The following is a 9089-nucleotide window of genomic DNA, read 5'->3' on the forward strand; positions in this document are numbered from 1 at the left end:
ATACAGGGACCTAAATTTCTGTTCAAGGCCAGGAGAAGGAAGGGCTCTGAAATGGGACACTGGTAATCTCCATTCCCTGTAATTCCCGGCTTCCAGCTGGGAGACGAGCATGGGAGGAGGGGTTTGCTGCTGACATCCACGGAATGGAGCCGCCGGGAGAAGCAGAGGCTCTGGTATTTCTCCAGCAGTCAGGGGGATGATGGCAGAGTTCAGCCGTGTTTGATATCCCACAAAAACCAGGAAAAATCCTGAAATCCAACCTGAGTCTCTCCAGAAGGGATTTCAGGCTGTTCGTACAAACTGGCCCTTTGGTTTCTAACGCTGGGAACACAAACCAGAGCGAGTCCTGCTCCGGGTTGGGAGTGAATCCGGCTCTTGTGCTCCCTGACATCCCAATCCTAAATTTTCCTGAGCAAACCCAAATTCTGCCAACGCAAATCCAGGTGCTTCCAGCCCTGCAGCTGCTCACACCACATCCCACACCAGGACTTGGCTCCCCCAAAGGGCGGTGACCCCAGAGAAAATCCCCTCTGGATCCCTCAGGCCTGGACTGGGCCAGGAAAAAGCGCTCCCGAGGACTCAGCAGTTAAATCCTGGCACAGCCCTGCTGAGCTCAGCATCTCCTCCGAGTCCACACCGGGATAAAACGGAGGCGTTTTTCCTCTGGGAGCAGCACACGGGGCATCCTGGAAAGATGCTGGAAGCACCGGGCAAACCGGGATGCGTGATTCCCTCTGGACCACCCGGATTCCAGCCCTGGACAAGCCTGAGCTGCTCTAATTAGAGAGCAAAGCCCCAAAGGCTCAGCGGGCAGAGGCACGAGGACGTGGGCTGACACTGCAGGGCTTCGTCCTGCATCCCAAACCTCCGGGAGAGGGCACGGAAAACCTGGATAACCTCAGCTGTGCCACCCGTGGTGCCCAGAGAGGCAAGGGCCAAATGCCAGCTCCTCTTCCCCATCCTCTGGTGCTCCCAGCCCAGCACATGTCACTGCTTCCCATCCCTCCTGCTCTCCCCTGGGATCCCAGTCCTCCCCTGGGGAATGTTTCCATCACTTTGTGCTCATAACAAGGGTTTCTGGCTTTTCCCATCGCGTGGAGCAGGATTCCTGCTCCCGGGAGGCTGGGAGGGGAGAGATCCCTCTGCCAGGAGGCACTCGGGGCTCTGGGAATGCTGCTGCTGGCAGGGGTGGAGCTGCTTGGCAGGAGGGCATCCCTGGGGAAGGGATCAGCTCCCTGGCTGGGCAAAGCACAGGAGTGGGAGCAGCTCCGGGACATCAGGAAGGGCCCCTCTGCAGCACCAGGGACATGAAAAGCACCCAGAAACCACCAGCAGTATTCCAGCCATGGCTATTCCCTGTGGGAACATGGCAAATCCCAAGGGCTGGCAGCGGTGGCAGCTCCGTTCTTCCCAGTGCCAGGGGAAGGGAAGGGAAGGGAAGGGAAGGGAAGGGAAGGGAAGGGAAGGGAAGGGAAGGGAAGGGAAGGGAAGGGAAGGGAAGGGAAGGGAAGGGAAGGGAAGGGAAGGGAAGGGAAGGGAAGGGAAGGGAAGGGAAGGGAAGGGAAGGGAAGGGAAGGGAAGGGAAGGGAAGGGAAGGGAAGGGAAGGGAAGGGAAGGGAAGGGAAGGGAAGGGAAGGGAAGGGAAGGGAAGGGAAGGGAAGGGAAGGGAAGGGAAGGGAAGGGAAGGGAAGGGAAGGGAAGGGAAGGGAAGGGAAGGGAAGGGAAGGGAAGGGAAGGGAAGGGAAGGGAAGGGAAGGGAAGGGAAGGGAAGGGAAGGGAAGGGAAGGGAAGGGAAGGGAAGGGAAGGGAAGGGAAGGGAAGGGAAGGGAAGGGAAGGAAGGGAAGGGAAGGGAAGGGAAGGGAAGGGAAGGGAAGGGAAGGGAAGGGAAGGGAAGGGAAGGGAAGGGAAGGGAAGGGAAGGGAAGGGAAGGGAAGGGAAGGGAAGGGAAGGGAAGGGAAGGGAAGGGAAGGGAAGGGAAGGGAAGGGAAGGGAAGGGAAGGGAAGGGAAGGGAAGGGAAGGGAAGGGAAGGGAAGGGAAGGGAAGGGAAGGGAAGGGAAGGGAAGGGAAGGGAAGGATCCCACCACATCCCAGGAAGCGCTGGAAGCTGCTCCAGCCACTCCCAGGCCTTTGCCAGCCTGTGGGCTGTGACCTATTCCAGAGCTATTCCTATTCCAGCCCCCACCCCCATCAGTTAATTCCCTTTAATTAACCAATTAAAGGCAATCAGTTGTGGTGGGAGGAGCACAGGAATTTCTCCTGGGGGGGTTTGGGTGCCCATCAGGGACCCTTCAAAGGTGCTGGGTGAGCCCCACTTCCCCATGCTCCTCAATCCCATTGGCTGTATCCGGGTGCTTTTGGAATCCAAGAGGGAAACGCGGCGGCCGCTTTGGGATGAGGGAGATGGAAACCGCCCCCAGCCCTCGGAGAGGGACCAGGAGAACCCAGCCCTGCTCCGGGAGCCAGCGGAGGCAACAGGAGCTCCACGTCTCCGTGGGGAAGGAGGGGATCTAATGAGGGTAATTAGGGTGATCGAGCCCCGGGTAATGGAGCTCCCAGCAGAACCCTCAGTTCCCCGCTCCGACACACCACAAACTGTAATTTCGCATAATAAAACCGGGTAATTTTGCATAATAAACGTGTCACCCACACCCACAGCGCTTCCATTCCTCGCCAGGTTCAGGCTCCCTCCTCCCCGAAGGGTTTTCATCCTCTGCTCCAGCCTGAGCATCCCGGGTGGAGCCGGCGGGCACCAGCCGGGGATGGGGCCGGGGACACCCTCGGTTCTCCCGGCTGTGGAGCCGTGGGTGGCACAGGGATTGGTGCCAGGGGAAACCCAGGGAGCCGCGGTGAGGGCTGTGGGCTGTCACAGGGTGCCAGCTGGGTGCCACCAAGCCCTTCCCAGGCTGTGCCACGCCGGGATGCCACGGGCTGGGGGACACCGCAGCTCGTGCGCCACGGGACCCTCACCTCCCAGCACAGCGTCCTTCTCCTCCACCAGCCACTGATGGCACCTGGGGAGGACCCTGGTCCAGCTGGGAATGGAGGAGGCTGCCAGCCCTGCCGGAGCACTGGGATGAGTGCAGGTACCTAGAATTCCAGGGAGCAGAGGCAGCTCCCCGGGGAGCCCTGGGAATGTGCTCCCCCGGGCCCCTGGGTGCCGGCGGCTCCTCTCCTTCCCACTCAGCTCAGCCAAGGAGGGAGGTGGAAAACTTCCAGGACACCCAGCTCTGAGGCAGAACCCCCCACCCTGTGGCGAGGCCTTGCACGGAGGTGATACAGATGTTTTCCTCCGTCCCTGCACCAAGGATGGGAGCACCAGCAGGATTGTCCAGCGTGGTGCCTGTCACCACCTCCCTGTGACAAAACCCCCGGCCCCGGGGAAGCTGCCAGGGAAGGGACCAAAAGCCAAGGAGGGAAGAAATCTGGGCAGGCACCCTGGGATCAGAGGCATGGCTGGAAATCCGTGATGGAGCAGAACCAGATCCAACAGCCCAGGGCTGAGCCAGAGGCTGGAATTGCCTGGCCCAGGGGCCAAGGGCAGAGCAGGGCTGGGTCCCCATCCTGTTCATGGTGCCAGGTCTCCCCAGGGCCCAGAGCATCCTGGCCAGGTCAGGAATGGGTGTCAGAGCTCCTCAGCTGCCCAAGGAGCTGAACCCCAAGGTCTCCTCCTACAGCCAAACCCCCAGAGCACCCCCAGAGCACCCCCACTCTGCCTCCCAGCATCCCAGTCCGGGCAGAAATGCTGGGATTCCCTCAACTGAAAGAAGTGAGAATCTGGCTGTGCCACCACCTTCCCCCTTCCCGACCTCCCGCTTTTTGGGGGGAGATGGCGCTGAGCAGGTGAAGGGTGGGGACAGGGGGACAGCGGCAGGGCCGTGCCCGTCTGTGACAGTGAGGACTGAGGTGTCCCTTGGTGGATACCCCAAGGTCATGGGCTGGGAGCATTCGGGGTGAGCACGGGCCGTCCTGCCTCTGCCACCTCCTCGGTGGCACTGCCACCCAGCCAGGGGACAGCAGCCAGCTCCGGGGACCAAAGGGACCCGATCCAAGCATCTGCAGGGGCAGCCTGCCAAAATGATGCCCTGAAGGCGGGGAGGAGGGGCTGTCCCTGGGGGAAGCCCTTTCCCCCCGGGAGTGTCCCCTGCCCGGGGGGTGCTCAGCCCTGGCGGGCTCTCCGTGCCTGGGGACCCGCGCAGCTCCCCGGGCCCAAATCATCCGGGAAGCTCCAATCCGGGAAGCTGAGGGCTGGAGCTGGGGGTGGGGGAGAAGTGTCGTGGTAGCTGAGAGGAGGACGGGGCAGGGGGAAAGGTGGAGGGGGCACTGGTGACCCGGGACAGGCAGGGGGTGGGTGCCGGGGTGCGACAGAGGTGCCACCACGGGGGTTGATCTGAAGTGCCCACCCTGAGACAGACGAGCCTCGCTCGGTGCCTGAGCTCTGCTCCCCCAAATCCTCCCCGCAGCCCCCTGCTCCTGGGGGGGGGGGGGGTGGGCACAGACACCCCAAGCCCTCAAGAGAGACCCCACCGCAGCTGCTGCCAACTTTCATCCCCCCATCTGCCCCCGAGGCCACCGCCAGCCCCCGAGCCTCGGCCTCTCCGCCTTCCCAGGGAGGTGCCCAGGGCACCCAGTCCCCGGGATGGGCACCTGGTCCCCCGCCCCGGTGAGCGCAGGGCACCCTCCGCGGTGGCCCAGGGCCTCGGTGCCACCACGTCACCTGCACCCAGCAGCCGCCAGCCGCTCACCTGGTGCCAGCGGCGATCCCGGTGCCGGTGCCGAGGCCGGTGGTGATGGTGACACCGAAGGTGATGCCGATGCCGATGCCGGCGTTGCTGCCGGTGCCGGTGTTGATGCTGCTGTCGGTGCCGGGGGTGATGGGGATGTCGGTGCCGGGGGTGGTGGAGATGTCGGTGCCGGGGGTGGTGGAGATGTCGGTGCCGGGGGTGATGCCGGTGCCGATGCTGATGCTGATTCCGTTGTCAGTGCCGATGCCGATGGTGTTGCCGGTGCCGGTGCCGGTCCCAGCCCGGCTGCCGGGGGAGGGAAGGATGCTCCGCGCTCGGCAGGAGCCGCGGGGAAGCCTCCGGCTCCAGGCGGCCCTGGGGCACCCGGGGCCGAGCCGCCGCCGCCGCCGCCCGCCCAGCGCCGCCGCTCCCGCCCGGCCCGGCCCCCGCTCGGCGCGGGGGGGACCCAGCGCCGGCCCCGCCCGCCGCCCCCCCGCTCCCCCCGCCGCAGGGGCCGCCCCTCGGTCCCCCCCGGGCTTCTGTGTCCCCGCTTCCCCCCGCGCTGACACAAGGAGGGGGCAGCGACGTCCCCCCGGTCCCATCTCCCCCCGGCTCTGTGTGACTCTGCCCCGCTTGGACCCCCCAGCCCGGGCGGGGGCTCCCAGCTCGGCGTGGCCACCAGCCCTGCTCGGGGAAATGGGGAATTTTCCCTCAAATTTCCTCTGGATTCCGCTCCCCGGCTGCAGGAGCCCCACGGGCCCCCAGGGGGGGTGGGCTGAGGGGGCTCTGCTCGCCCACCAGGACAATTTGCCCCTAGCCCGCACAGCTCCATTTAGTGCAGCCAAAACCAATGTCGGGCTCCAAATCTTTGGGGGGAAAAAAGAGAATTAAAAAATCTGTGGCTGCACCTGCGTGGGATGTGGTGGATGGGGGAGGGGGCGGGGGGCTGGGAGACCCTGAACGCGGCTGGCGAATCCAGCGGATCGCGGCACAGCCCCGCGCTGTGCCCTGCACGGGGGCTGTCCCCGCCGGAGGACACCGGGCACAGCCTGGACGCGGAGCGGATGCCACCGGCTGCTCCTGGCCTGACACCGGTGTCACCTTCAGGGGGGGACACGGCCAACGCCGAGGGTGTGAGACGGGGGTTCCCACCCCCACCCTGAGCTGGGTCAGGGCAGCGAGCTGGGGGAGGCAGAGGGGGAATTAGAATCGCCTGGAATTCCACACAGGAGCAGTAACCACCTCCCAAGGCTTCCATCGGCGCCCCTGCAACCGGGAAACCGTGTGGGGCTGGTGAGAGGCTCCAAAATGTCCCTCCTGGTCCTGCAGGTGGCTGTGCCCAGGGCTGGGGGAGCGGGCTGTGCTTTTGGGAGGGACCCCCGTGGGGGACGGGTCCCTGCTCCCCATCCCTGCACGGGGACGCTGCTCTCCCCAGGAATTCCCAAATTCCTGGCTCTGGCCAAGCTCCTCTCCCTGCTGATGGCACCTGGACCAAGGCGTCCATCCCGTCCCTTCCCCTGGAGCTCGTGGGCCATGGGGACACCGCGGTGGCTGCTCCAGGCACAGCCGGTGCTGCTGACCCGGGACGGGCGATGCTGCCCTGACACCCCCGCACCCACAGCGGGACAGCCCCGGCCGTGCCAGGGGACACGGCCGCTGCTCATCCCCGGTACCCCCGCACCCCAAAACCTGGGGAGGGGCTGCAGCCGCCGTCCCCGGCAGCCGGGGGAGGGACACTGGTGCCGCCGCTCGCTCTCGCGTGGTGACGGGCGAGTGGCAGCTCCCGCGCGGCCGGCGGCGAGCGGAGCCTTCGCCAGCCGCTATTTTTAGCTCCTCACGCTCCGCTTTCTCCTTGACTGTCTCCCCTCTCCGGAGCAGTCTCGGGCCGAGCAGCGGCGATGTTTATCCTGCCTGGCACCCGGTCGGATGTGACACGGCTGTCGCGGGCCGAGGGGACGGCTGGGAGCGAGGGACGGGGTGCGGTGGGGATGGGGAGGGACAGGAGGGGAGCCCGGCGTGATTCGGAGCACCTTGGAGAGTTCTCCCTTTCTCGAGCTCCCGGGCGGCCCCAGGGGATGCTCTCTGGAAGGGCAGCCACACCACGTCCCCGTTTCCTCCAAGGCTCAACAATTCCCAGCGGGATCCTTCGGGGATGGCTGGGCTGGGGGAGCTGGGGAAACTGAGGCACAGCAGAGGTGTGTGAGTCCCTCCACATCCCACCAGTGCGGCGCTGACACGGAAAAACCTCTCCCAAGCCGCCTGCATCCAGGGCATGCTGAGCAGCAGCAGCCCAGAGCCCCAGAACTCTCGGGTACAAACCCCAGGGGTTCAGGACAGCAGCTGGGAAGGGAAAATTATTCCAAACTTCTTCCCTGCTCAGGCAGCACCCACTGGGAGCTGGTCCGGGACAGGGCCGTGGCTCCTGGTGCTGCACCAGCGTGGGGACAAAGGCTGCTCTGAGCTTCCTCTGCTCCTTCAGCTCCTGCTCTGGGGCTCTGCAGACCTTGGAATCCTCTTCCCAGGATGCTCCCAGCAGGATCAGCTTCTCTGCTGGTGCAGGGCCTAAAATACATCATTTGTGCCCTCCAGAGCTTTGGGAGAGTCCCTGGCTGACCCATCAGGGATGTGAGGGCAGCGAGGATGGGCTCAGACCACTCCCTGCTCTGCCACCTGCTCTAAATCCTACTTTCCCCTAAAAAGCCAGGATCCAGAACTGGGCCAAAATGGGTCTGGGAGGGTTTATTCTCGTGCTGCTGCTGCTGCCCAGCTGCTTTATCCCCTGGGGCAGGAGGGCCAATAATCCCCCAATGACCCCCGAGCCGCCGCAGGTCTGGGGCAGTTTTTGGGGTGGAGGCAGCAGGGAGGGAGCAGAGCTGTTTTCCACTCCCCTGCCCAGCACTGCAGGCTCTGATCTGGGCTAAAAGTCACAGCTGGGGGACAGCAGCCCTTTGCTGTTCCACTTTTAGATGCATCTTTCCGATTTCCAGACCGGTTGAGCCCCTGCTTCCCTGCTGGGGACGCAGGTGACGCCCAGGGAAGGTTATTCCTGAGCTCAGGGGCTGCGTCAGTGCCGCAGCTAAGGAGCTATTTCGGGACGTGGGTCACAGGGTTTGGGGACCTGCAGGTTGTTCCCTGGCTGGGGCTGGGAGTTTCCATGAGCTCCAGCAGGACACGGCCTCGAGGCAGCCCTGGAGTGATGGAGTGGCATCCTGAGGGATGGATCCGCAGGAAACGCGCTCGGCCCTCAGGGAAAACCTTCCTGCCTGTGAGATCCCGGGGGCCACAGGCAGCGAGAGCGTTTCCTCGCCTGGGGGATTTCAAAGCAGAGGGAAAATGCCAGCAAACGGCTCCCAGGGAGGAGATTTGTCACCAGGCAGGCTGGAGTGTCACGCTGAGCCGAGAGTCTGGACATCTCCGTGCTGCAGCAGTGCCCTTCCCGGGCATCCTCCGTGCTCCAGGACTCTGCCATCTGGACCCCGGTGTGCCGCTCCACCCCGTCCTTCACCGGGCACCAGGATTCTGCAGCTCCATCTGCCCCCAGGACACCTGGGAGCTTTTGGAGATCTTCCCCCCGCGGCTTGTGCCCAGCCCAGAGCATCCTGCCCTGGAGGGGGACAGCACACGAGCTGCTTTTCCTGGTTTTATCCCCTATTCCGAGCTGTCAGGGCAGCTGGAATACCTGCAGCGAGTTGCACAGGCCTTTGCAACTCGTCTGCAGCCTCGCCGTCCCCGGCGGAATGGAAAATTTCAACCAAAGGGATGATTTGCTGCTGTTTTTGCAGCAGCAGAAGCTCTTTCCTGACCCAAAGGTGAGGTGGATCCGGCAGCCAGGTGCGATCCCAGCCTGAGGCTCATCCTGCTGCCAGTTCATGGCAGGAGCTGTGGAAAAAAGGGGCATCGAATGACCCAAAGTGCCTCTCTTGGGGCTCAGCCACCAAAATATTCATCCCCTGCTCCAGTGGACCAGCAGAAGGTGCAAATTGATTCTGGGAATTAGTTCAGGAAACCACCTTGCCTGTGCATGGGCTCTGATATTGGCTGGAAGCCCACATTTCTGGGCAGCAGCCACAGGCAGGAGAGAGCCCAGGCAAGGTCAGGACAGCAAAGAGCAGCACGGGAAGGCTTGGAAAGAGCTGGGATGTGCTGGGAAGAGCCGGGATGTGCTGAGATTTGCCCAGTTCTTGCTTTAAGGGGCCAGATCAGGGCGGCGAGGGGAGCGCTGGGAGGAAAGGTGTGCTGGAGTTACCCGAGCAGAAAGCCAGCATCCCAAAAAAATGTGCTCACGGGCAAAAAAAGAAGCGCTCAAATCTATTCTCCACGCTCCAGTAACTTACAGATGCCGGGGTGGGGATGTGGAGCCTCACAA

At 63.7% G+C, this 9089-nt stretch overlaps 1 protein-coding gene across 1 annotated transcript in view; it reads right to left on the minus strand.

The window, feature by feature from the left end:
- The window catches only part of LOC125337524 (cAMP-dependent protein kinase inhibitor beta-like), a 14111-nt gene extending 9169 nt beyond the window's left edge, over positions 1-4942 (minus strand). Inside the window, exon 1 of the mRNA XM_048327362.1 lies at positions 4745-4942. The gene's annotated coding sequence lies outside the window, so the exon portion shown is untranslated. The remainder of the gene's footprint in view (positions 1-4744) is intronic.
- Positions 4943-9089: the final 4147 nt, after the last annotated feature.

The sequence above is a fragment of the Corvus hawaiiensis genome, chromosome 23 (genome assembly GCF_020740725.1).
Source record: "Corvus hawaiiensis isolate bCorHaw1 chromosome 23, bCorHaw1.pri.cur, whole genome shotgun sequence".
Lineage (NCBI taxonomy): Eukaryota > Metazoa > Chordata > Aves > Passeriformes > Corvidae > Corvus > Corvus hawaiiensis.